General features: G+C 36.4%; 1 protein-coding gene across 1 annotated transcript in view; it reads right to left on the bottom strand.

Annotated features, from left to right (window-relative positions):
• Positions 1–19116, bottom strand: part of LOC308659865 (solute carrier family 35 member F3) — a gene marked incomplete at both ends in the record, with an annotated part of 206359 nt that overhangs the window by 185920 nt on the left and 1323 nt on the right. The gene's annotated exons all lie outside the window — the stretch shown is intronic.

Here is a 19116-nt window from a genome sequence, read left to right as displayed (position 1 = left end):
CCTCAGAAGCTGAAGAACGTAGAAGCAAAAGAGATTTGGAAAATTTCCTTAGATTGGAGCTTTTCTATATGGTCCTTGGAATCCCTAATATGGATCATACATAGTTTTAATGCAACAATATATCGTTATTTTTTTATTCTATGCACTTTTGAAATAATTTATGTACATAGAGAGAATGATAAATCAGGAAAAAATATTTCTTGCATATGTCATACCTTCAGTAAGCTGTTATATTAACTATTACTACACTGTTTCTTATTCTAGATAAATTTGTGATTATACATTTGGTAAGATGACTGATGCACCAATAGGAACCTGCATTTTTATTAGGTTATTTCTTGAATTTTAGTTAAGTTGAAGGGGGAAAAAAACTCTACCACAGTCAACTGAATTAAGGACCTTGCAACTTTATACAGGACCTGTGATTTAAAATAGTTTTTCCAATTAAGTTTTTCTTACATAAGCTGGACATAGTACATTAAGTTTTGTTTCCTCATCTACTTGCTTTAATTTAGCCTTTTTGTATGGCAGCAGTGAAGAATTTCATTTAATATGCAGCTGTCATGAAATATATATGGCTTCCATTTTTTGTGGAAAAATAAAATAAAAACCAAGTAAGAGATACAATGAAAAAGCCTATTCCTCTACATAAGCTTCTTCTACTTTAACTACTTTTTCTCTGATCCCAAGAAGAAGATTCAGTTTTGTGACCCATATTCTGCATTAAATATGTCCAGGTTCAATCCCTGGAATATTCTACAAGATCAACCAAAAAATGATGACAGAAATTTCTGCCTAAATCTTGGACAACTCATAAAAGTTGGAGTAAGTACCATTGATTCAAAGGAATAGAGGAAACCCAATCTGGTGCCTTCAAAATATCTTCTACTTACAACTTATAAAAATCCAAAATCTTGTTGCCTGAGAATTGTATAAATTATAAACCATATAGTACAAGGAGATAGCAGCAACTTGGTGAAGTCCAATCTAAGACACCATGGAAGATGTAAAGTACCCCCACTATAATTATAAACACTATAATTCCTGTGTTCATCAGTTCCACAATATGGATACAATTTTTTATAATGCAGTCTCCTGGCAATCTGTACAAGGACTGAAAGGGTCAGGGGCTAGCTGGACAATGTGAGGCAACCCAGATTATTTATTTATTTATTTATTATTTATTAATTGATTTTATATACCGCCCTATTCCCGAAGGACTCAGGGCGGTTCACAGGGCAAGTTAAAACAATACAAAAAGGAAGGATAAAATAGAATTAAATTAATACTAGCCCACAGGATTAAGACAAAGTTAAAATTTAAATTTAAAATTAATTTAATTTAAAACCCCTCAGTCCAGGCCAGACAGTTCAAACAACCAGGTTTTTAGGTCCCGGCGAAACGAGTGAAGGTCGGGGGCAGTCCGAAGTTCCATCGGCAGTTCGTTCCAAAGGGCGGGCGCGCTCACAGAGAACGCCCTCCCCCTGGGAATCACCCGCTGGCAATCCCTAACTGGTGGAACCCTAAGGAGGCCCTCCCTGTGGGAGCGCACAGGATGATGGGAAGCTGATGCTGGCAGCAGGTGCTCCCTAAGGTAATCCGGACCCATGCCATTTAGGGCTTTATAGGTCATCACCAGCACCTTGAATCTAACCCAGAGGGCAACTGGAAGCCAATGCAGCTCGCGGAGAAGAGGTGTTACATGAGAGTATTGGGAAACTCCCATTACTACTCGCGTGGCTGCATTCTGCATTCTGCACCAGCTGAAGCCTCCAAGTGGTCCTCAAGGGCAGCCCCATGTAGAGATTAGAGCAGAAAGACACCACATTGGATTGGTGTCAATGAACCACTGAACCTAAGTGGTCAAAACCAGAATTACCATGTGTATCTTTAAGCTAAATATTAATAAGAACCCATCATTTGCCCAATAACAATAACTGGAAGATGATAGGAAAGAGATAACAAACTCTTCTCTATGCCTCAGCAAGAGGCTGTGGCCTGAAAAAAGTATGGATTTAAAGACTGAGTTATTTCATGTGGGAGTAAATGGTGGTACAATACAGCAGGGGTCCCCAACCCCCGGTCCGTGGACTGGTACTGGGCCGCAGCATGCCAGCAACTGGTCCGCACAAACAAAGCCCCATCCATGGGATGCAGGCAGCACACAAAACTACGCACTCTCTGGTCCATGGAAAAACCTTTCTCCACAGAACCGGTCCCCGGTGCCCAAAAGTTGGGGACCTCTGCAATACAGTACTGGTTTTCTGGAACCTGTCCATGGTATTGAAAAATCTTGTTGTGATTCAGGGTCAGCCTGTGGGTTCGGCAGTTGGGTCGGACGACTCAGAGGAGGAGGAGGGGGGTGTTGAAGACCTTGCTGAGGGGGTTGAAGATCTTGCTGATGAGAGCCCTCAGCCAGGCCCCTCCCACTTGGTCACCACGGAGACCCAGCTGTGTGGGCCTGACAGCGTGGATGAAGATGACCCACAGCTGGCCCTGTTCAAGGACACCCGACGCAGGAGGCAGTCAATTAGGAGTAAACAGAGGAAGGCAATGGGGCTTCTCGGAAGGAGGCAGAGAGAAGCCACGCCCTGAACTCTATATAAGGGGAATGTCTGGGAGGGCTGGTTTGCTGAAGGCAACCGCTCGGATAGTTCATGTTTCTTAAAGCTCCTGTTTCTTGGTTTGTCTTGTTCCGTTTGTTTTTGTGGTAATAAATTTGGCAGGCGTAATTCCAGCCTCTTGCCTTCTTGAAAAAGGGGTTGTCCCTGCCTTTTCTGCAGGGCCGGTAGCAGGCTGGTACAGAACAAATCTGTCCCTTATTGCTGCTATAGTTTCCAAGTCTTAAGTGCATCATGTTTTACAGTGGAAGAATGCATTTGATGTTTGCTTAATACCTGCTAATCCAGAAAAAGAATGAAATACAGTATAACTGGATCAGTACATCAACATCACTGAAAACAGAGAGCAATACCTGGTTTTTACCTGGTATTTTCTTATGAGGCACATATTGCCTTCCAGTTCCACTTTAATGTTGCTGCACTAAAATGACCCAGTGAAAATCCAACACAGAAACAGTATTTAGCTTGAGGGGACAAAAAGAAGACAGGTAACACTAGTGCCCTCTAATATCTCTGGTAAATGATTCCACAGAACAATGAAAACAGATTAAAGTTTTCACATTTCAAATAGCTTCTTAAAAGTATTATTTTCATTAGTGAAAATTCTTATTTTTCATTTTCCACTCTCATTTCCTTTGGAAAATTCAGAGGTGAGAAATCTAACAGAATGCAAGGATATTATCTTTACTATTGTTGCTATTCCTGCTTTGGCTCTATTAATACGTATATCCAAAGCCAAATTGATTGTCATATGATGATCAGTGAAACAAGAACTGTCTTAGCATTGAATAAGAACAGGGAATATTACCCATCTTGTGTAAGATAACCATGTAGAAATTGAATGCAGTGCCCAATTGCTAGATTTTTTCCCACCTTGGAAAAAATAGAAGCAATTACATTGGAACAAGAAATCTGTCACTCCTTTAATATTGGGCACTCTTGACAAAAGAAAAAAAAATTGCTCTCTCAGGATGGGACCATAAGTAATATGAATAATCCATGACTTGGCTATCAACAATTTTATTTTATTTTTCCTATTAACCATGTATTAATATATTATTGAGTGTATTAATACATTAAAATAATTATTCAGTTGTTGCCTTGAATATACTACGTTCAAGTGGGGCAAATTACATCCTGTGTTTCCAATAGGTGAACTTGGAGTGGCACACCTATTCCTTCAGTTATAATTTTATCCCTCTCCTTCCCTGCCTCCCACCCCCGCCCACCATGTTGGGTTGGGCTGAAATAGAAAAACAGGCTATCACCCACTGAGCTTCCATGACTGAGAATGGAATTCACCTTAACTTGTATTTCATTTTGGCCCTGCAATCTTCACTTGGGTCGGGTAATAAGTAATGGTAGAAATCGTGTCAAATAGAAATCCCAATAATACAATGCAGGCCCTATTTCTTTGACTGCTCTAAAATGAAGCCAAATCTAAATTTCAGAGATTAAAACATTACAGATAGTCTTTGACTTACAACAGTTTATTTAGTGACCATTCAAACAGCACTAAAAAAGTGACTTATGACCGTTTTTCACAGTTATGACCTTTGCAGCATCCCCGTGATCATGTGATCAGAATTCACTTCTTTGGCAACTGGTCCATACTTCTGACTGTTGCTGTGTCCCAAGGTCATGTGATCACCTTTCATGACCTTCTGATAAGCAAAGCCAATGGGGAAGCCAGATTCACTTAACAACCGGCTTATTAACTTATCAACTGCCGTGATTCACTTAACTATTGAGGCAAGAAAGGTCGTAACATGGGGTAAAACTCACTTAACAAATTACTCTCTTAACAACAGAAATCCTGGGCTCAATTGTGGTCATAAGTCGAGGACTACTTGTATTTATTTGAACGTATTTGTTAGAATTATATCCCACATTTCCTTAAAGAAAGGCCAAGGTAACCCATATAATGCTATATGGCTTCCTCTACAGTAATTTTCCCCACAACATTCCTGTGATGTACATTGGGCTGAAGAATAGTGACTGGTCCAAAACTGCCCAGCGAGTTACCTACCTGGAGGTGCAGTAAGGCTTAGAAAGAGGAAATTAGCACTGAACATTTGCAGTCAGACAGAAAGATAGGAAGCTTATTTCCACCTGCCATCTTTAATCTTTGGTTTATACTGAATGTTAAGTCAGAAATCAAATAGTGGCTGATGTTGTGGGTTAAATGGATGACCACTGCTTGCTAAACAATCCAAGGTTATATAAATCTGCCTTACTACCGGTATTATGTCTGAACCTCAGCCTTTGTCTGTGCTGTAAGTGCTTTCCCAGGGGGACCTGATTATGTGGATTTTGCCCTTTACACTGATGGTTCTTTGGCTAATAAAACTCATAAAATGAATTGCGCCGAGATCCTTAATTTGCAATGTCTTAACAACTGTGTATGAGGAGGAAAACAAAAAGACTTACCATCGTAAAACTATATCCTATCAATATAAATGTCCTCTATTAATCCTAATACTATTATCTTTAACCAAAGGAAGATGAGGCTTTTCCCATAAATAATTATCTTTGAAGTGTCTTATATTTCCTGAATAGTAACTCCCTGAGATGGAAGACATCATAAAAACAGGGGGTATCCAGGGAAGTAGAGCCGCCTCTATTGGGGGCTTCCGGTGCCTTTCTTGAGTTCCACATCCAACAAGGCAGACCTGGAAACAGCTGTTGCTATTTCTTCTCTCCTTTCTCATTGTTGCCTCATTCCACTTTCTGCACTCTGGGGAAGAGTGACCAAACTTCTACCCCATATCAAACCTTATCATTGCAGAGGGAATCAGGACCTGGTAGAATAATTTTTCTCCCTGATACTATTTGAGAGGATTTGCAGCCATGTTTAGTGATGCAGTATGTTTTTCCCTCTATGTTCTTCCTCTGCAATTTTCTTTCCCTATAGAAACACAGGCTCTGCCAAAATGCCTCAAGGCTGCATTTCTCATACCTCAATACTGTTTCTCTTTATGACATGGTGGAATCTGAAAAGCCAGTCATTGTGTGCCATGGAAACTGCCTTTCCAGTTATTGGTTGTGTTTTGTTTCTGTTGTAAACAGTTCTATTTGATGGCCAATTAATGATCTTGGCACCAGAAAATGAACTCTAGGTAGCTATGTTACTCTGTGCTGCATTACTATAGGAAAAAAAGCTCATTAACCAGAGTATATAATGAACTGCTTCACCACTATCAGAGGAAGCTCACCACTGTAAGTAACCATTGCTTTCTTGACCGTGTAACTTGCAGTTGGGTTTTGCAAGACTAAGGGGTTTTTTTTGCAGGCATACTAAGCTGCAAAACCCCTTAAGATCCAATTTTATATTTCAGGTGCCTATTTCACCATCTACAATAGTGGATTTCATCAAAATAATAGACTAGAGTCTTTGGAGTACAGTCTACACACAGAGAGATGTAATTAAATAAGAGGTTTGCCATCAAAACCAGTAAATATACTTTCTGCCCAGCATAATAGCCATGTAACATACCCATTTTGAAGATAAAATTTGGCAGCAGCAGGGTAAATATATTATTGTTGTCACCTCAATATGGTACAACTATAATCCAATAGGGATCCGAGAAATGGAATCCAAAGCAGGTGGAAGGTGATTGGATAGCTTTAAATAATAAGATTGGCCTAAACTTTCTCATTGGCACATCATATAAGAACAAAATGGGGCAACCCCAATGCTTCTCTGACAAGCTAAAAGATTATAAATAAATAAAAACAATACAGAATCCTAGAAAATCACAGGATATAATACAGAATCCATTTTTTAAAAAAGCACTAAACTCTTATCCTGCCTAAAGTACTGTAAAATGATAATAATTAGATGATTTGCCATCTCTTCTGAAGCCATGGCCCTATATTAGTACACAAATATGCAATAAGGAAAGCACTGATATATCATAAAAAACCTAGTACTTTATTTTTGTACGATATAATGCCAATGATTTTTACCTCAGTCAATGGAAGCTTATGATTAATCAAAGATAATTCATACATCATGATCTCTTTTTTAATTTAAAGCTTAGATTTAATCTTACCAAACAAAAATCTTACTGAACCTACCAGGTATGGTGTGTGTGTTTTTAATTTACCTGGCACAAATATTTAGCCTGCAAAAGTATTCTTCCTGTTGCTGCTCTTTTTATTTTGTCTTGAACTCAATCATAATTACACTTGCTCCTAAATTTCCTGAATAAATGGAGAATTTTAATTTGAAATGGCAGGACAACAATTGCTCTTATTAAAATTGGTGATTAGGAAACATGAACCAAAAGCTCTTGGTCTGATATTTATGACCTCTGCAGAATGGAAACAGCTGCAGCATTCCTAATACAGTGCTGAAAAATACTGGTCCTGGATTACATTATTTTACGGGGCCATGATGCAATTCTTCCCTTGTTTCCCAGCTCTGGAATGTTTAGAAAGATCTTAAGAAGATAGATGTGAAGATCTAGTGCTGCAACAGATCTTATACCACCAACATAAAATAAATATTATTGTAGCACAAGTCATTATCTTATTTGCTTCTATAATTCCTCAGTGCCAGTTCTGACTCAGTACTGACATTAAGATCAGGATCTAACATACAGTATCATTAATTTATCCCGACTGCCAGGCAAACAGTTTTTTCAAGACCTATACAGCACCTTGCATTTTACACGAGAGACAAAAGACTTGTACACAAAGTCTTCCCCTTTCCTTATCACATCTTTATTCCCTTTTGTATTTAACCACATATCATGACTTCTTCGTTAGCCACCTCCACCTTCCCCATTCTTTGCTCTTTTGCCTCGTTATTTCCCAGAAGACACATACAGCTTTTTCACTGACTGGCATGGACTTACTTGATATTCAGTGCTTTTACTAATTTATTTATTAACAGCACAATTCTGTGCAGGCTTCTTCAAGAGCACCTTTCATTGTAGGCAGTGGATATTTTCTGCAGCTAAATATCACTTGCTTCCTCTATTTCCTCTATACCAAAAACAATAAAAAGAATTCATTGTTTGGTCACTGAAGACAGACTGCCACTTTCAACATACAAATCAATCAATTTTAACAAAAGTCTCAGCTGTTAGCATTACACTTATTTTTATAAATGCTTTCTAACGTATGTATCAGTATATAGAGCTTGCTTGCTGTGCCCTGATACACAGAATTTTAAATCCCTTCTCTTTTACTGATGTAATGAAAATAGTGCCATTGTAGCAAATCTTTTTACGAATATTTCTCTTTGTTTTTGCAGAAGATACTGCTCTCTCCCCTTAAGGCTATGTAGAAACGTGACAAGATAAATGGAATCCTCCTTCCTAGCACACTCATTAAAAGATATAGATACTTTCACATGCAAAATGCCAATCCATTCCAATAAAATTTACAGTATTTCAAAGATATTTAGAATAGGATTAGCCAGGATTCAATGATTATGACAGACAGAAAATATAACTGGATTTGCTCTGTGATATAGATGCTAATTTTGATGAGCCTTAATTTATTCAATATTATTTTCTCTTGGATGCAGCTGAAGAAAAAAATGTTCTAAGAGCACAATGTTTACTATTTATTTATATGCAATCCTTCCTCTTAAAAGAACCAGGAGTGCACAAAATCACAAAAGTACATCACTGTGCAGTAATTGAAACATTCAGATAGAATCTAAGTGAAAATACCCACACCCACATACAAATCTGTAAAAACACTAACAGCAAATAGTAATTTAAGAAACATTTTAGTTCAAGGACAACTTATTATTTCATGCAACATATTATCTCACAGGTATCCAGATGAATAGATGTGTTTTAATGTTTACCTACATCTTGGATGGTATTATATAAGTGGGGTGTCATCACGGAGAAAGCTCAAGAAAAAAAAATCAAAGGAAAAAACCCAGTGTTTTTCAAACTTGGCAGTTTTAAAACCTGCAAATGGGGTATTCTAGGAGATGAAATCCACATGTGTAAAGTTGCCAGTTTAAGTTTAAAGGTGAGAAGAACTGGCATACAGCCATACACACCAGAGGGACCATAAACATAGCCAGTACTAACACTAACCAACAGATAGTATTGGGGATGGTCTGAAGTTCCTCTCAAGGGAAATACCACTGACTAACATTTTCTCTGGGATAGATTTATTGTAGAATAAATCAGCTTAGCTTTCCAAGATGGCTGGAAAAATCTCGTCACATTGTGGAAGCGCACAAGGGAGGCATTGATTCAAAATCGTCACACTCTTTGTATGGGGACAAGACCTTCATTGCTGATGGTATTGCTCTTTGTAGGATTCCTGGGATATAAATAGGATGACAGCCCTCATAACAAGAGCACCAGGAATGCAAATATATTTATCCCATGTTTTGCTTTCTCAGCCCTTTTGTTAAAATGCTCACTGCCATTGTTGTTGTTTTCCATTTGGATAATTTAATGGGAAAATGGTGGAAGGAAATAGGTTGGTTTGGTCCTAAAATGGATTGCTTTCATCTAGTATGCTCTGCCCTTTATTTAAATATCACATTCGTATGTAAAAACTGTAAGAGTTAATGGGAGCTTACTGGAAGAAAAGTTAGATCTTCTGCTCAACTGACATATTTTTTACTTTTAGCAGAAGTATGGATATTACCTGAATGAATGACAGTAAGAATTCTTGAGCTCTAATATAATTGCATTCACTTTCATCATGAATTTCTGCTGTCTTCCTTCTGGCATGCACAATATCTAAAGCCAAACACTCTCTTTTTTGAATATATTGATTAATTATATGCATCAAGTCATTGATGACCCTTAGTGACCACACTGATAGATTTTTCTCCATGAGTTTTTGAACATAAGCCCTCCACAAAAAAGCCATTATCATCTTTTCACACCCTAGCCTCCTGGTATTAATAATACATAATAAAATGATACATTAAATACCGAACAGCTTGCTGATCTTTCATAACCACCAAAATCTGATGCTTGAGGCAGCCACCCTCCTCCCTCTAATTATACTGCTAGTCCTCTTGCTAAATGAATGTACAGAGTGTTAACATTATATTTCTTGACCTTAAAAGTTCAATCTGATCTATGCCTATTTTGAAGCAAATCCTAATTAGTTCAATGAGGCTTATCTCAAATCTTGCAACAGAAAACTGCAAACCTCTCATTTGGCTCTCTGTCCTACAGCTAGCACTGCAGGACTCTGGATCATCCCGTAATTACAGCTTTTTCCCATGCATATTTTATATTTGGAAAAATGTAAAGAAATAAGTTAATCATTGAATTAAAAAAGCTTAATGGTGAATATAACCAAGTGTGAATTGTAGTAAACTCAGGTATTAAATACAAAGATGCAATGACATTTGTTTTCCTATAGACATTTTAATAATAAATGCTTTTGTGGCTCATTAAAGTGAAGAAATATCTAAAAATGCATATTGTATATGTTATACAGAAAAAGTGACTTTAATTTAACCATAGATAATTGCAGCAATTTCAATAAATCACCCAAGGATCAGAATAACAGAATAACAGAATACTTAGAAACCAAAGGTGTTGCTTTCTTGAAGTGTGAGAGCAGCAACTTTCAGTTGCCTATGTGCAGAGGATTGTGGAGTGTAACCATAATGTTACACTTATGGTTACTTTATGGAGCCATCAATGAGGCAATAAGCTTGGAAAAGAATTGCAGATTCACCTATAACTTAGAAATAGATAGCAATAAAAGCTTGCCTGGTGACCCAACGTCTTCCATTCATTCTGTACTTTTATTTACTGTAAATCTATATTTTTAAAATTAATTCTTATAATATTAGAATCTTTAAATTGCTCTAACAAAGAAGTTTTACTTCTGTTCAATCATGTCTGATTGTTGGAGACTGCCTGAACAAGTCCCTGCAGTTTTCTTGGCAAGTTTTTTTTAGAAGTGGATTGCCATTGCCTCCTTCTTACGGCTGAAACAAAGTAACAGCAAGTCACAGTAACAGCATAACAGAGTTGAAAGGGACCTCGGAGGTCTTCTAGTCCAGAGGTTCCCAACCTTTTGGGCACCAGGGACTGGTTCCATGGAGAAAGGTTTTTCCACAGACTGGAGAGTGCATGGTTTTGTGTGCTGCCTGCATCCCACGAATGAAGCTTTGGTTGTTTTTGCTGGCATGCTGCGGCCTGGTACCTGTCCATGGACTGGAGGTCAGGGACCCCTGTTCTAGTCCAACCCCCTGCTCAGGCAAGAAATCCTATACCATTTCAGACAAATGGTTGTCCAATCTCTTAAAAACTTCCAGTGTTGGAGTGTTCACAACTTCTGGAGGCAACTTTTCCACTGATTAATTGTTCTAACTCTCAGGAAATTTCTCCTTCATTCTAGGTTGGTTCTCTTCTTGATTAGTTTCCACCGATGGCTTCTTGTCCTGCCTTCATGTGGTTTGGAGAATAGTTCTACAACTATCGATCAATCTCTGCAACTATAATTATTCTAAGTCCATTCCAAGTGCTTGTCAGTTGAATCCATTTCCAAGGCCCAGTTTTTCCTTAAATATTATGAAACATCACATGGGTTATTAGACTTCTATTGTTCTGCAAAAATTTTATTGATGACTAAAAGAATTTCCCAAGGCCACATGTGTCAGAAAGTTTTGAGCAGTTAAACAAAATAATTAAAGTACCCTATGACAGCTTTAAAGGGATGCGGTGACTCAGTGGGTTAGGACGATGAGCTTGTTGATCAGAAGGTCGGCAGTTTGGCGGGTCGAATCCCAAGTGCTGCATAACAGAGTGAGTGCCTGTTACTCGTCCCAGCTTCTACCAACCTAGCAGTTCGAAAGCACGTAAAAATGCAAGTAGAAAAATAGGGACCACTACGGTGGGAAGGTAACAGCATTCCGTGCGTCTTTGGCGTCCAGTCATGCCAGCCACATGACCACGGAGACGTCCTCGGACAAGCGCTGGCTCTTCGGCTTTGAAATGGAGATGAGCACCGGCCCCTAGAGTCGGAAATGACTAGCATGCATGTGTGGGGGAACCTTTACCTTTACCTTTATGACAGCTTTTAGCACTTTTCTGTAATGTGCTTGGCAATTGAAGGAAAATAGTATGCACATGTATTAATGAATAATTATAACATGTTTCCCAGTGGTGGGATTCAGCCAGTTTGCACCACTTTGGCAGATAGCTAATTTTTTGTTGCCCAGGCCCAGAATGGACTTCCAGAAGCAGCATCCACACAAAGAACCAGTTGTTCACATATTTGAATCCCACCACTGAGGTTTCATATCTTTAATATGACACTTATAACATTCGTCACTGAACCAATTAACTCAGTGAGATGAGAATGAATTTCAATAGAAGAGAGGAAAAAAAAGATTTGTTTTCAAAGGGCCTCAAAAGAAGCACTTTTACCCAAGTCTCTTGCTATTTTCCGAAACCAGGGATTATTTTAGCAAATGAGAGCAAAAAGAAAAAAAATGTATATCATTTAAAGCCAGGAATGAAATGCAGTGGTAGGAATAGCACAGCTACTATCTCCTTTAGAAGACACTAAATAACACACATCCCGCTGAACCAGCATTTGACACTTTTTCCTATACAAAAGTCTTGCTGCAAGTAGGAAAGTGATAGGTTTTTTAAAATAAAAACTAAAAATAAAAAAATGCCTCAGGGGAAATTTGAAAAACTCGCACAAGGACACAGTCAATATATAATAGGAATGATAAGAGCTATGGGGAGACAGGATTCATTGGATTATGCCTGAGCAAAAATTATTGTCACATCCTCGACATCTTTGTGTCATTACTACAAAGTTTGCACATCCTTGTTCATTTCCATTTCTTCCGATATTTTTCTCTGTTTTGCTCTGCTCTTTGTACAGCCAGATAGCTATAATGAAATGCAATGGTGATATTGAGAGCAAATTTTCAGTATAGAAAAAAATGAATAAAACACATTAGTGTATCAAGCTGGTACTTTGATTGAAAGGAAAACAGAGTGACAAAACGAACCATTCAGGTGATTTATTACTGAAACTGAATTTTGTTGTTATTGTTGTTGTTACTACTGCTGCAATTCCTAGTTTGGAAAAAATTAATTGGATGTGAGCACAGCTTCGCTGCTGACAAGCTAAGCACTGCCTGTGACAAATAACAATTTTATGAATATAACAAATTTATTATTCATGGATTTCACACGTTCTCTTTTAACCAAAAAGCTTTTTTCATTCTAAGAAAACACTAGTGCATTCAAAGTCTGTTGTAACGGCCGTGCATATGGCCAGGCCATATTCTGTAATATATATATCACCTGCTGCCAGCGTCAACTTCCCTCCGCCCAGTACGCTCCCACAGAGAGGGCCTCCTAAGGGTTCCGCCGTTCGGAGAATGCTGTCTGGTGGCTCCCAGGGGGAGGGCGTTCTCTGTGGGCGCACCTGACCTATGGAACCGTTTACCGGTTGAGCTCCGGATGGCTCCCGACCTTCGCTCCTTGCGACACGACCTAAAAACCTATCTGTTTGAGCAATCCGGTCTGGTCTAACGGGTTCTGTTGTAATTATTATTTTAAGGTAACTTATCTTCTGCATTTGGGCATTATTGTTTAATTTGTTTTCAATATCTGTATTTGTACATTTTGTTATTTATGTCACTGTTCACCGCCCTGAGTCCTTAGGGAGAAGGGCGGTATACAAATCAATCAAATAAATAAATAAATAAATAAATAAATAAATAAATAAATAAATAAATAAATAAATAAATAAATATCTAAAGGCAGCCACTGTACAGCCAATACGTGCAAACCTCAAAGAGGGAAGAGGCTGAGTCAGTAATTCAAAACTACTTCCATGCTCTATTTTCTAAGCTCACTTGATAATTCCCCAGATTCTGCGTCTTTATTTTATTGAGACTATAATGTCTGTCATATATTGGATTGATTAATATCATACTTCACCCTAAATATTTCATCTGTACAGTAAGCTTCAGCACTATCCTGTAACTACAGTTCAGAAAAATCTTTTTGGCCTTTTCCAAGAAAATGCATTTAAGACTTTCCATATATACTAGCAAAGTTCCTTGCTATCTAAGAGGTCTTCCATATCATTAAGGTGCTTTTGAAATTCTACATAATCTGCAACACTCATGTTCCCAGATAGATAAGGGGCAGCTGCCTACAGGCTACTTTCCAACAGGTGGCAGATGGAAAAGCTGATTGCTTCCTAAGCTATTTGTTTCTTTCCTATGCAGTCCAAAATTTTAGTACAAAATACTTCAGAACTGTTGATCTGCATAAACAGTATAGCCTGCATTTCAATAAATATTGTTAAAGTGTTTCCATAAATGAGTGTAGCTGCTTGCCAGATATTGATATGCAGCCATGATGTTACAGTGTTTTAGATTTACTTGTTGAACAATTTATCAAATTAATGTTTTGCAAATATGCAAGTTAGTACTAGAAATGTATAAATAATAACTGGTTGGAAAGGAACGGGACACATTTTAATTTATTTATTGGATTTCTCTATCTGCCTGTCTCAAGTGACTCTAGACAGTATACATCATAAAAACAATTAAAACAGTACAAAATAAATATATATAGTTGCTAAGTAAAACTATTGCCATGTGTGTTAATACAGCCAAGAAACAAGACCCTTAACAGACTCAGGGCCCCAGGCCCAGGCACACAACCAGGTCTTCACAGCCTTAGGAAATGCCAAAAGGGTTGGGGTCACCTTAAGGCAGAAAGTTTCAGGGGGCAGGAGCTATGACAGAGAAGGCACGTCTCCTTGTATTCCTTTATGGAATATAAATGGAATTATAGTTATGGAATATAAATGTAAATAATTACCAGAACTATATTTTTATTAGGATTTAATTACATAAAGTTGGGAAACTGCTGAAAAATCTATGTGAAACTTTATTTTTTTGTAATTATCTACCCATTAATACATTTTAAATATTTTTACTTCTAAAACTTACTGATAAGTTCTACTTCCTAGTAAAAAGACCCTAACCTAACATATTGGGTGATACTCTTTACTGAATTTTCATTTATCTTTTAGCTAATTTGTAACACCGAGAGACTTATTCTGGAAGCATCATTTCTTTTGGTTGATAAAATGTATTTTAAAGTTCTGTCAAAGCCTGACCAATGCTGGAGGCAGATGGCTTACACCTACAAAAAGATTCATATGTTGTCAGATCAAAAATTAAATTCTCATGTCCTACTTACAATGATCTAATTGGTCACTGTGGAGACAGAATGCTAATATTTGATAAGTCTTCCAATCTGAGACAAAATGGCTATACTTTCAGTATTTATTTTTATTAAAGCTTAAGTGTTAAAAAAATTGCACTAGAACATGATGCATTAGTATAATTCTAATCTACAGTTAATACTACGCTTAGAAGCAAAAGGTTGCAAGCAGTTATTTCACAAGATCAGCTGCCACTATATTTTTTGTATTTTCTTTTTGTGTTAAAGAGAATACTCCACTGATAATGTTGCTTCTTATTTCAGCCAGATAACAATCAATATGATCTTTTTTTTCTGAATGAACTTTGCCTAATTTCACATTTTTGTATTTGACTCTGATTTACTCTGATTTTATTTCGTGTTGATAATTTATGTTAATATTTAGGGAGTTAACTTGGAATTACCTGTATAAAAATCCAATTAATAAATAGTCTAAATAAATGGATTTTACCAAGAATTACTGCACTAAGAAAATGAAAATTGGTAAATTAATTACCAATTATGTATGATGTAGCTCAATGTTATGACTCATTCTTTATAACAGTGGTGTTCAATATGACTCTTCCTCAAATCCCACAAATGCAAGAAAACTGAAAAACTGTTGTGAAAAATTCCCATTGCAATTAAGCTGTGGTTACCTTCATTTTCAAGGCCAAATTAAACACCCTGGCAATCTGGAATCATGCTGTAAACGTGCCACTGACATGAACTTTCTTATTACATCAAGACAATCCACAGATACTCAACATGAAGGCAATAGAATTAGTCATTATGTCCAAACAGCAGATTAACACTCTGCTTCTGAAGTTGCCCTTCCCATAATGATCAATTTAGCAGAAGTCAATTAAAATATTTATCTCAATGGGAGTAACAGGGCTATTCATAATACAAGGTATCACTCATTTTAAAGATGAAAGAACAAAGCATGCAAAATAGTAATTACTACAGATGTATGCTGCAATCTAGTTATTTTTGCTAACAAAGCAAAAAGTGCCAACACATTACCAAAGAAATATATTCTCTCTGGTGTCTTTCAGTAACATTTCTAATGAACTGCAGATGCTTTATGAATAATTCTAAAAATCTGCTCAGCATGTACCCAACTTCTTTCTTTTGTGTTATTATAAAATGCTTTCCTATCATATAACAGAGAGAACACAATTATCCAAAAATTTATTAATGAAGATATATTCTCACTCTAAAATGAATACTCCAGGAAATTTTATTATTAATATTATTAGGGCTATATTGATATAAATATATTTTAGTATATAAAGAATTGTATACTGACCATATAGTATGATTTCATTATAAGAATCCTGGAATTTATAGATTCATATTTTATGAATAAAAAGGTTGCTGCTGAATGTAATCAGGAATATATATTCTATTATGAGGATACTTCCTGGATTTCTGAATATTTTTGACAATAGAAAATAGATGTTTAAAATATATAATGTTGCTTATTATGACAGTTTACTTTCTCTTTAAAAAAATTGACACAACAAACAAATCTTGCAATATGTAATATAAAATAAAACCTGAATATTTAGGGAGATAAAATATATCATAATTATAACATTATTTAAAATATTAGTGAGATGCATAGGATATAAATGTAATAAATAAATAAACAAATAAATAAATAACATTATTTAATATTTTTTCATGTTTTCTCAAAGCACAAAATCTTCTAGACAGAGTTCTATGCTCTAAGAAGGTTAAGATTTGTGCAGAAATTCATAACAGAAATATGTGATCCCTAAACTAGCTATTTCCAAAGTTTCACTAAACTGACAAGTTTATTCTGGAATTAGCCTGGCACCTTTCATTATTTTATTTATCCTATTTTTTATCACTAAAACTTTGCCAAAGTGGGATTATTTCAACCTGAAAGTTAAGATCAACCAGTGCGGTTGCAATTGTTAGCACTTTTCAAAATTAGCAGTGGTTAGTCAGAAAACAGAAACCATGTGAGAGAAAAGAATAGAAAGTGGGACTTTAGGAAGTTGAGTTTAGTGATCAGTAAGCAGTAACAGCCATAGACTAAAACCTCTAAGCCAGAGTCCACCAAAGAACTTGCATTCTTGCTACTGAAGGCCTTCTCTGCACTACCAATATGGTGTACATTAGGCATGAAGCAATGGAGAAAGACAGGCAGGCTTCAGCAATCCAACAGGACCAGTCAAAGCAAGGAATTAAGAATTTAGTCAGCAACTAGCCATCCTCAAAATGGTATTTTTCCTGGGACCTGTCCATGGTCCTGAAAGATCCTTTTTTTTTATAAAAAAAAAATCTCCTTTCTGATCTGTGCTTTTTTCCTGGTTTGGCACTCCACTCTGATAAGCCATCTATTCTCCTTCTTTCAGCATCCACCTTGGGCTCAACAATATTTAAACTGTGGAATGAATAAATATGAATATTTATATGTATATCTATCTCCATCTACGTATGTATGTGTTTTGGACAAAACTTATATTTTCATTGTTCCACAACAGACAATATTGGGGCAGCTGCCTGTCTACGCAAGTATTGAGCACCTCTGCACAGAACAAAGTACAGTAGCTGATCAATTTTATAAAAGCATAGACAATTGTTTCTGTCTCTTTACAATAGCTGTTTTTCCAATGAATATAGTAGTTGACCGCAATAATTAAGATTACATCCCAATACTCTAAGCTATTTCAAGACTCAAAAGACTCTCTAGGATGCAGTTTTAATAAATTACCAGTAGGCATTCTTCTAATAATCCCAACAGTCATAACTTATAACTTGCACACCTTTTGTAGATTATTACACCTGACAGATACTTGTTTAGGAGAGAACATGGTGCTTAGACAGACAGAACTGTATTTTGCTCACTGACCAATAAAAATGCAATCAATAAAATGAACAAAACACAGCCATTCCCTAACAGCAAGAACTATTAGCAATCATTAGCAAAGCTTACACATAATGTAGAAAAAATGCTACTTTTAGAGAAATAAATTTACTTTGATTATTTAATAGATAATGCAGATAAAAGCTATCAGATTGCCCCAGAAATTTAAATAAAAGAGGGGTAATCAACTGGTGATGAATGTCCCTATAGATTTGACAATACAGAAGAACATGGGTTGTGGTTTCTGTGGCATAGAGCTCAGTGTCTACATGATATTAATAATAGCAAAGATTTTAGATAACCTCAACCAATATAGATATTATACTGCAAATTTCGTCCAATCCACAAGTCATTTTCCAAAGATCTAAATATTTCAAATATTTAAATTGAATAAAATCCCCATGAATATTTCTTCATTTGACAGAATAGGACATTGCATAAAAAAGATTGGAAATTATGGAATGCAAAATAGGTACACTAGTCTCCTGGGGAACTCTCTGCTTGAACCCACAGGTGTGGAAATGAAAATAAAAACATGGGCAATAATTGCTGATATTGTGCACCATCTGTAAAGCAGAGGCATACAACCACAAAGTTGGATTTGGGTAACTTTTTTAGTCAAGTCTCAGAACTGGAAAAATGCATTTAGAGTATATATGCTAGAGGAGACACACAAACATGCACACACTGCATGCAACATCAGTACTCGGTGATAACAGAAATGTTTCTATGAAACTTTGGAAATATGAAGCAAAATGATTTTTTATGCATAGTATCATATTTAAAATACAAAGTATCTAATTCAGTCTCACAAATTTGTGCTTAATTAACTTGAATACACAATGCATTTTAAAAATTCAGTTATATTATTTCAATTTGGGTACTAAAACAGACAAAAGTTCTATGTTGATCTCAAATTAATATAATTAACATAAAGTTACTAAGAGCTTACTTTCTGTAGATTAATACAACATGTGTTGCATCCAAAGAGGAAAAAGTTAATTAAATTAACCAGCTGTAAGAACATTTTCCTGAATTATAAAATATCAGTTCCTTGAATTAATGATGCAAACATTAGTCACCATTTCATGTAATATTTTCCCCTCCTTCGCCCCCTCTCCTTCTCTCTCCTTCTTAACCTAAGCTGAAATCTCTTCTTCAGTCTGAATATTTTGTATATAATAGTTGTTGTATTTCCTTAGCCATCAGAAAGTTTAGCTGGCCATTTCTGTACTCGTAATATTCTCACAATGGTGCATGCCCATTGAAAGAGAACAAGGTTTCTCCCATCAGCTCCCAGGGTGGAAACATGTGTACAAAAGTATGGCACACACAGAGGAATTAGCCGGGCAGAAAGGAATTTGTGAGGAAAAGATGACCAGCAAAT

This window comes from Vipera berus (genome assembly GCF_964194415.1).
Source record: "Vipera berus genome assembly, chromosome: 1".
Classification (NCBI taxonomy): Eukaryota; Metazoa; Chordata; class Lepidosauria; order Squamata; family Viperidae; genus Vipera; species Vipera berus.
The sequence above is the reverse complement of the archived record's forward strand: the minus strand, read 5'-3'. Positions and strand labels throughout refer to the sequence as shown.